Genomic DNA, 6,434 nt, shown 5'->3' on the forward strand with positions numbered 1-6,434 from the left:
GGTGATCTACTTCTAATTACCGCCCTAAAACAAATGCATCTAAAAGTGTCCTAACCAACACATCTAGGAATTTAAATACTTCAAACCAAGCAGATAAAAAGTAAATAACTGAAAGTAAAAGTGCTGAAATAAATAATAAAAGTGCAACTAAAAGGGAAGAAAACTAGAGAGAGGCACACAAGTAGGTTTCTCTACTTAGCTCGAGGGATGCACCACAAATAATGCAAGCTTCCCTACTTAACTAGAGAGTAATTCTTATAAGGGCTTCACTACTTAGCTTTAGGGAAAGGAAGGCAAAGTAAATATATGAAAGTAAAGGCAATAAAAGGATGGTTCTATAGCTAGAGAGGGGCAAAGCCAACACATAGTCTAGTGAAGGACCTTGGGGAAAAGGGAAAACAATAAAGTAAAACTGAAATTAAAAACCTAAGTTAAGAATGAATGGGTAGCTAGAATAGGGAATGAGAAGGGGGGGTGAGAAAACTTATGAAGAAGCCTACTAACCTAAACTTCCATACTTGAATTAAACTTAATTTTTTCTAGTTTGATTTGAAATATTACCAGCCCTAAAAACCAGATCTGGAATAAACCAAATCTAAAATTGCTAGGCCTAAAGAAGACAAATCTGAACTTAAAAACTTGTGCTCCACACTTGGTTCTTGTCACTTAGAACTAAACCTAGAACTAGAAAGTAAAATTACAACTGAATACCATGAAAAATAGACATAAAAAAGAAACTTGCATTCATTAAATAAAAATCCATTAAATAAGTGCTTAAACCAAAAAGTAAGAAGACTAGAAGAAGAACTAGAGAAAACCCTAAAGAAGACTAGAGAAAAGAAAACCCTAAAAGTGAAGTGCTCCCTCTCTCCCCTTGTATGATTTTTATTTATAAGGAATAGTGAAGAGGGGAGGATGTCTAAGGGTGGATCCCCTTCGACGTTTTTGTGTGATGAGGTGGAGGATAGAGAAGAGAGAAAGCGATAAGGATAGAAAGGAGATTGGAGAAAGAGAGTCCAACGATTTAGGTTTTGATGAGGTGGAGGGGAGAGAAGAGAGAAAGGGAGAGAATCGTAGGTAGGGGAGAGTCTCTCACGATTTAGGTTTCCTATTTGGGAATTTTTTAGGTCTAAGGTGATGATGTGGAGGAGAGAGAAGAGAGAAAAGGAGTCTCCAAAGATTTTTTTTTTCTATTTCTATTTTTTTCTCCTTATTTACTTTTCTCTCTCTTATATCTTGCACACAAATCATTTCTTGGACAATTTCCTCTCCTTGCTTTGATCGATTTGGACTATCTTCTCATTTAATTGGAAATTTCATCCATGCCCCTTGTCTTTAAGTAGGTAGAAAATAGAGAATCTTCACCCGAATCTCTAAAAATAGGAGCTCTTGTGTTCCACGCCCAAGGGGATAGAGAGTGGCACCCAAGGTGGGCCCCTCCTTCTTTGTTGGCATCTGAAATATTCTTTTATACCCCTGGGACAACTACAAAAGGGTTGGGCTTGCATCTTAGTTCTGTTTTGGTCCATTATTCTTTTTCTGATCCGAAAAGAATAATCACTTGTATTGGTACCAAAACGAATGTGTACTTTTAATGCAACATGTCCATCTTGCTCAGAATTTCATCCCCTTCGTAACCATGAAAAGAAACAGGACCTCTTTTTGTGTAAAATTGGAGATATGGTACCCGATAGTCCTTTAAGGCCTTTAAAATATAAAACCTGCAAAAATAGAGTAAAACCCAAGGTAGCTCCATTCTGAGTATGTAAAAATGCATGCTTATATCCTAAGATTTCACACACAAATGTGTTCATCATCCATGGAGGACACAATACCAGAATTACCATCGGCCACAAAGTGCATCCACAACTATAGGTAACTCTAATGCACACCCAATGTATGCTGCAATCATCCACATGACGATCACAGTACCGGGACCACCTCGGCCATACTAGATCCCATCAAACATTTCACAACATATATACTGTTCCAAATTCACATATATTATACAATTCAAATACATCACGGCATGTTATACAATTCACATAAATCATTCAAGTAGTTAGAATATCTACATAGGATCGTTATAACATGTACACAGTTCTACAATATTAAACACTCCGAAAAATAAGTCAAACCACCACTCACCTCGTTTGTAGACTGGACGGGTGAAACCCCAAGTTGCAAACCCGATGTTAAACCCCGTTAGGCCTTATGGTCCTGTGATTGTCTTTGTCCTCGGTATAGGGTAAATGGGTATCAACGAGTGTCGAAAACACCGAAGGTGGACCCACAAGGTCTGCCCCAAAAGATACAAGAATAGTCAATTTTGATAGTTCAAAATAGTTCACCAGAAATAGGACTATTGTTTTTGGTGGCTTGGGTAGAAGCTCCCCAGCTCCTGGTTCACCGGAAACAACCCACCAAATTCACCCTATGTCTTTCTGGTGGTAAACATAGAATTGTGCGATCTTTTTGTGGATGTGCCGACTCAGGCCCAATCGTCAGGATTTGTCCCGTGGAGGTTGTAGGGGGTCTTCCCACCTCTCATTTAAGTCGAAGAAATCAAATTTCCATTAAACCGTTTAGGAGATATGGTGATTTAAAAATTAAAACTCTAATTCTCTATTTGGTAAAAAATGTTACCAGAACTCAATCAGCTTGGTTTAAGCTTGACAAACACATGGAGTAGTGTAATGCACACTATCTCGACCTTCGGGAAGCATTGGGGCTGAGGCTTACCCCTCGAACCTGGTGGTTCCCTAGCTTGCTCTAATTTAAAAACCCAAAATAAAGGGGAAGAGAGTTTGGCGAAGGTAGCACCTACCATGGGCATCAACCGCCAGGCAAGCGTGTAGCTGGGATCTCCCCCACCTTCTCAATTTTTGTCTCCTTTTTCCTCTCCTCTTCCACATTTTGAGCAAATGAGAAGTGAGAAATGAACTCACTTCTCCTATATATAGAAGGTAAGGACCTTAAGGTCCGTTTGGCTAGACATCCATCCGGAACTCAAGTGTGTTAATTCGTCGATCTGGACATGTGGGTCCACCTCCTTCGACTCAATGGTGTACAAGCCATGGGGAAGGGTGCAACGTAGTGTTTAAGGTTAGTCAGAGCTGGCCACGACCTGAGTAGTGGGGCCCACGATCATCAAAGCCATTTCAGCTCAACAAGTGCCACCCGATTGAGGTCACCGAATTCAACTCTGCTACTTCCGGTGGCCATATCAGTGATGTGTTTTGACAGCCTTCTATCCACTTGTGGCCCTTCACTAGGGAGTTGTCCTAGGGTGTGTACAAGGTCTTCCCGGTAATTTTCACCACGTGTTGGGACTCAAGTGGGGAGGTGCTAGTTCATGTACCACTTGGGGTCAGAAGGTTTGAATCCCCTTTAGTTGGATAGGCAAGAGACGCATGGGCAAGTAGGGTAATTCCTCCCTTCTTGACAATGGGCTGTTGCAAGCCAGAACCCATTGGTACTTTCTACCTCTGGTCCAAGACTTATCACCAAAGTTTAAATTTTATCGGGTAAGGGCACGGGTGTAACAGAAGATCTATAGCCAAGAGAAGGAAAATGTGAAAAACTATATCGATCATCTTCAGCATACTAGGTGCAAGGTACAATTCGACCATTTATGTTTTGATTCGACTTTGTGTTCCAGTTTTCTGTATGGAAACCTATGTTGTGAAACCCTAAATAGTCTAACAAAGTGAAGATATGAAGAAATGTTGAGAGATATGAAGAAATGTTGAGACAATATATTTTGTATATGTTTTTATTTTGTGATTAATAACTTGCGGTTTGTAGAGTGAAATAGCCCAAGTCAAAGTGGAAATTTGTACCCTCTCAAGCATCAATAGATTGAATGAAGGCAAGATCACGTAAGTAGAAAACAATCATCAATTGAAGCTTAGATGACATGTGACATGAAGTTGAAAGGTCAAACTTCACTTTAGTAAGACCAAGGGAAAGCACCTCAAAGGAAGATTGCCTAAGAACATGTTACAACCGTGCCTAAAAACTCAGGCTAATTTCAACTTTTGGACATAGGTAATGCAACTAGGTGACAACCACTAGTAACCTGTGGATTCGTCCGAGCTTTAATGGTAAAATATATCAAGAGGTGGAGCCCACACATTGGAAACACCTTGGGGAGGCCCCATTCAACTTAAGGACCCAATTCCATACAAAAGGAACAATTTAGTCTTCACCGGTGAACACCTCCAGTGAGTGCATAAGCTAAAATCGGGTTATTTGGCCGTGGGGCCCGACCCTTGCAACCGTACACCTCAAACCACTCCCAATAGTTGAGATAACATATTGGGGAATAGATTAATGTATTTGGACACCCCGAGGTGGACCCGTCAGTGCCAAATGATGAATTAACCAGGTAATGAGTGAAAACCCATTTTTCTCCCAAACAAACCTTAGTTAAATTAAGTGACTATAAATAGAGGCTCTTGCCCATTCTTTTCATCTGTACCAAACTAAAAGTAAGAGAAGGGAGAAAGAGAAAGAAGAAGAAGAAGAAGAAGAAGGCGAAGAGCAAGGGAGAAGGAAGAAGAAGGGAACAAGGGGAACACCTACCCATTTAAGGTAAGCCATTTTCTCTATTCCTCTCCACACACACACACCTCTCTCCCTTCCTTTTTCCACCCTCTATTGAGCTAAAGGTAGATCTCCCCAACCAAATCTCACCTCTCCACTCTATATACTTACAAATTGGGAGGGGGATTTGGTGTGGGAAACTTACCCTAGCAAGATCATGGGTTCATTTCAAGTTTATGAACCCTCCGTTAGGAAACCCCCATCTAAAAACCCCAATTTCGGCAACACAAAACCTAGAGATGGAGAAATTGCCCAAATTTCCTAAAACCCACCTTTCCACTTGTCAAGACTACAAACTAGGAGAGTCGTTTTGTAATACCCCGCTTCTTAAACCCGATCTGATTTCACGGTTGAACCGGTTTAACCATGCAAGAACCGAGCCAGAGGAAACTAGAGCAGGTTCCTTATGGGCTATGATGGCACGGGTGACCTTAAACACCGGCTGGCCCGACAAGTCCGAGCCAGTGCCAGAAGAGACGGGAGTGCCCAAACAGTGTACGTGCACCTACCATAAGGCTATGTACGGATAAAACAGGTATTATATCCGTATTTTAAGGTATATACGTATGCTACATCGTATGCCTGGGGTGGGGTTCGCGCCGAGGTCCGAACCCGGTCAAAATCCCAAGTCTTGGCTCTCAGGTGGGTGCACCCACCTGAGTGACCCATCCAAGAGCACTATTCACTTAATTAGGAATAGTATATAAGGCTTTATGATTTTCTTTTCTTTCCATTTATTACCCTCGTACGTTGGTGAGAAAAGTAAAGAGGAGAGAGAAAAGAAAGGGAAGAAGAAAGGAAGAGAAGGAAGAGGAAGAAAAGGGGGATTTCTGCGGCGCCGAAGCTCGGTCTTCCCATTCCGGTGCCGGGAGAGTGATCTTCAACTCTAGATCTACAGTTGGAGGTAAGAAAAGTTGGGTTTTGTGAACATTCACCATATCCAAGCTTTAAACCCTTGATTCGAGTATGGTTTCTTGAGAGCTTGTAAATATCCTTTGAAATGATGAATCTAAGGTTTAATAGATGATTTATGTATCGATCTTGAAGGATTTGAAGAGATATTGACAAGGTAGAAGAAGTATTGTGAGTTGAAGTGATTTGAAGGGTTGGAAGTCGTTCTTAAGCAAAGAAGGTAAGATGGTTTCCCCTCACTTGAATCTAACCTAGATCTAGGTTAGAACCATCCTATAGGACCTTAAAGGTGTGAAGAATGGGTGGGGAAAAGCCCCATTTGATTCCCCAAAGAATGGAGAAAATGGGGAAGAAACAGTGTCTTTCCCGCCAAGACCGGTGGGTACAACCGGTGGGCTCCTACCCGCCTGTGGGTACCCACCTGAGAAGGCAAGGGGGCCTTCGGGCCCAACCGGCGGGTACAACCGGCGGGTACCTACCAGTCGGGCCCAACAACGGGTCCCTGGCCCTACCCGCCGGTCCCAAACCGGTGGGTAAAACCGGTGGGTAGACAGCCCACCTGTCTGACCCACCCGTGTGGCCCCGAAGGTGATCCTTATGTCCGATCGAACCCAAATCGGACGTGTGACCTTCTTTTGACGTTCTAAACACGATTGTGACATCGGATTTCATTAATTTTGATCCTAAAATGGTGAAGTACTAACCCCACTCAATTATGTTAGGTTCACCAAATCCTACTCGATTCGCACTGGATCTCACCCGTACCGAACGGGAATCCTTGTACACTACAAGTAAGTGGGGAGAGGACGTTTGGCCTTGTTTCAAGGCATTTTTTGGCATTCATTTAAATATATCTAGTCTAGTCATGCCATCATGAATATGCTATGTAGTCTAGTCATCCCACACATTGATGT

The 6,434-nt window shown here is 42.1% G+C and overlaps 1 long non-coding RNA gene across 1 annotated transcript in view; it reads left to right on the forward strand.

The window, feature by feature from the left end:
- The first annotated feature begins 4,497 nt into the window (after positions 1 to 4,497).
- The window catches only part of LOC122066428, a 15,801-nt gene continuing 13,864 nt past the window's right edge, over positions 4,498 to 6,434 (forward strand). The window contains exon 1 of the long non-coding RNA XR_006136359.1: positions 4,498 to 4,596. This is a non-coding gene — a long non-coding RNA (uncharacterized LOC122066428). The remainder of the gene's footprint in view (positions 4,597 to 6,434) is intronic.

Source organism: Macadamia integrifolia, unplaced genomic scaffold, assembly GCF_013358625.1.
Source record: "Macadamia integrifolia cultivar HAES 741 unplaced genomic scaffold, SCU_Mint_v3 scaffold2389, whole genome shotgun sequence".
Lineage (NCBI taxonomy): Eukaryota > Viridiplantae > Streptophyta > Magnoliopsida > Proteales > Proteaceae > Macadamia > Macadamia integrifolia.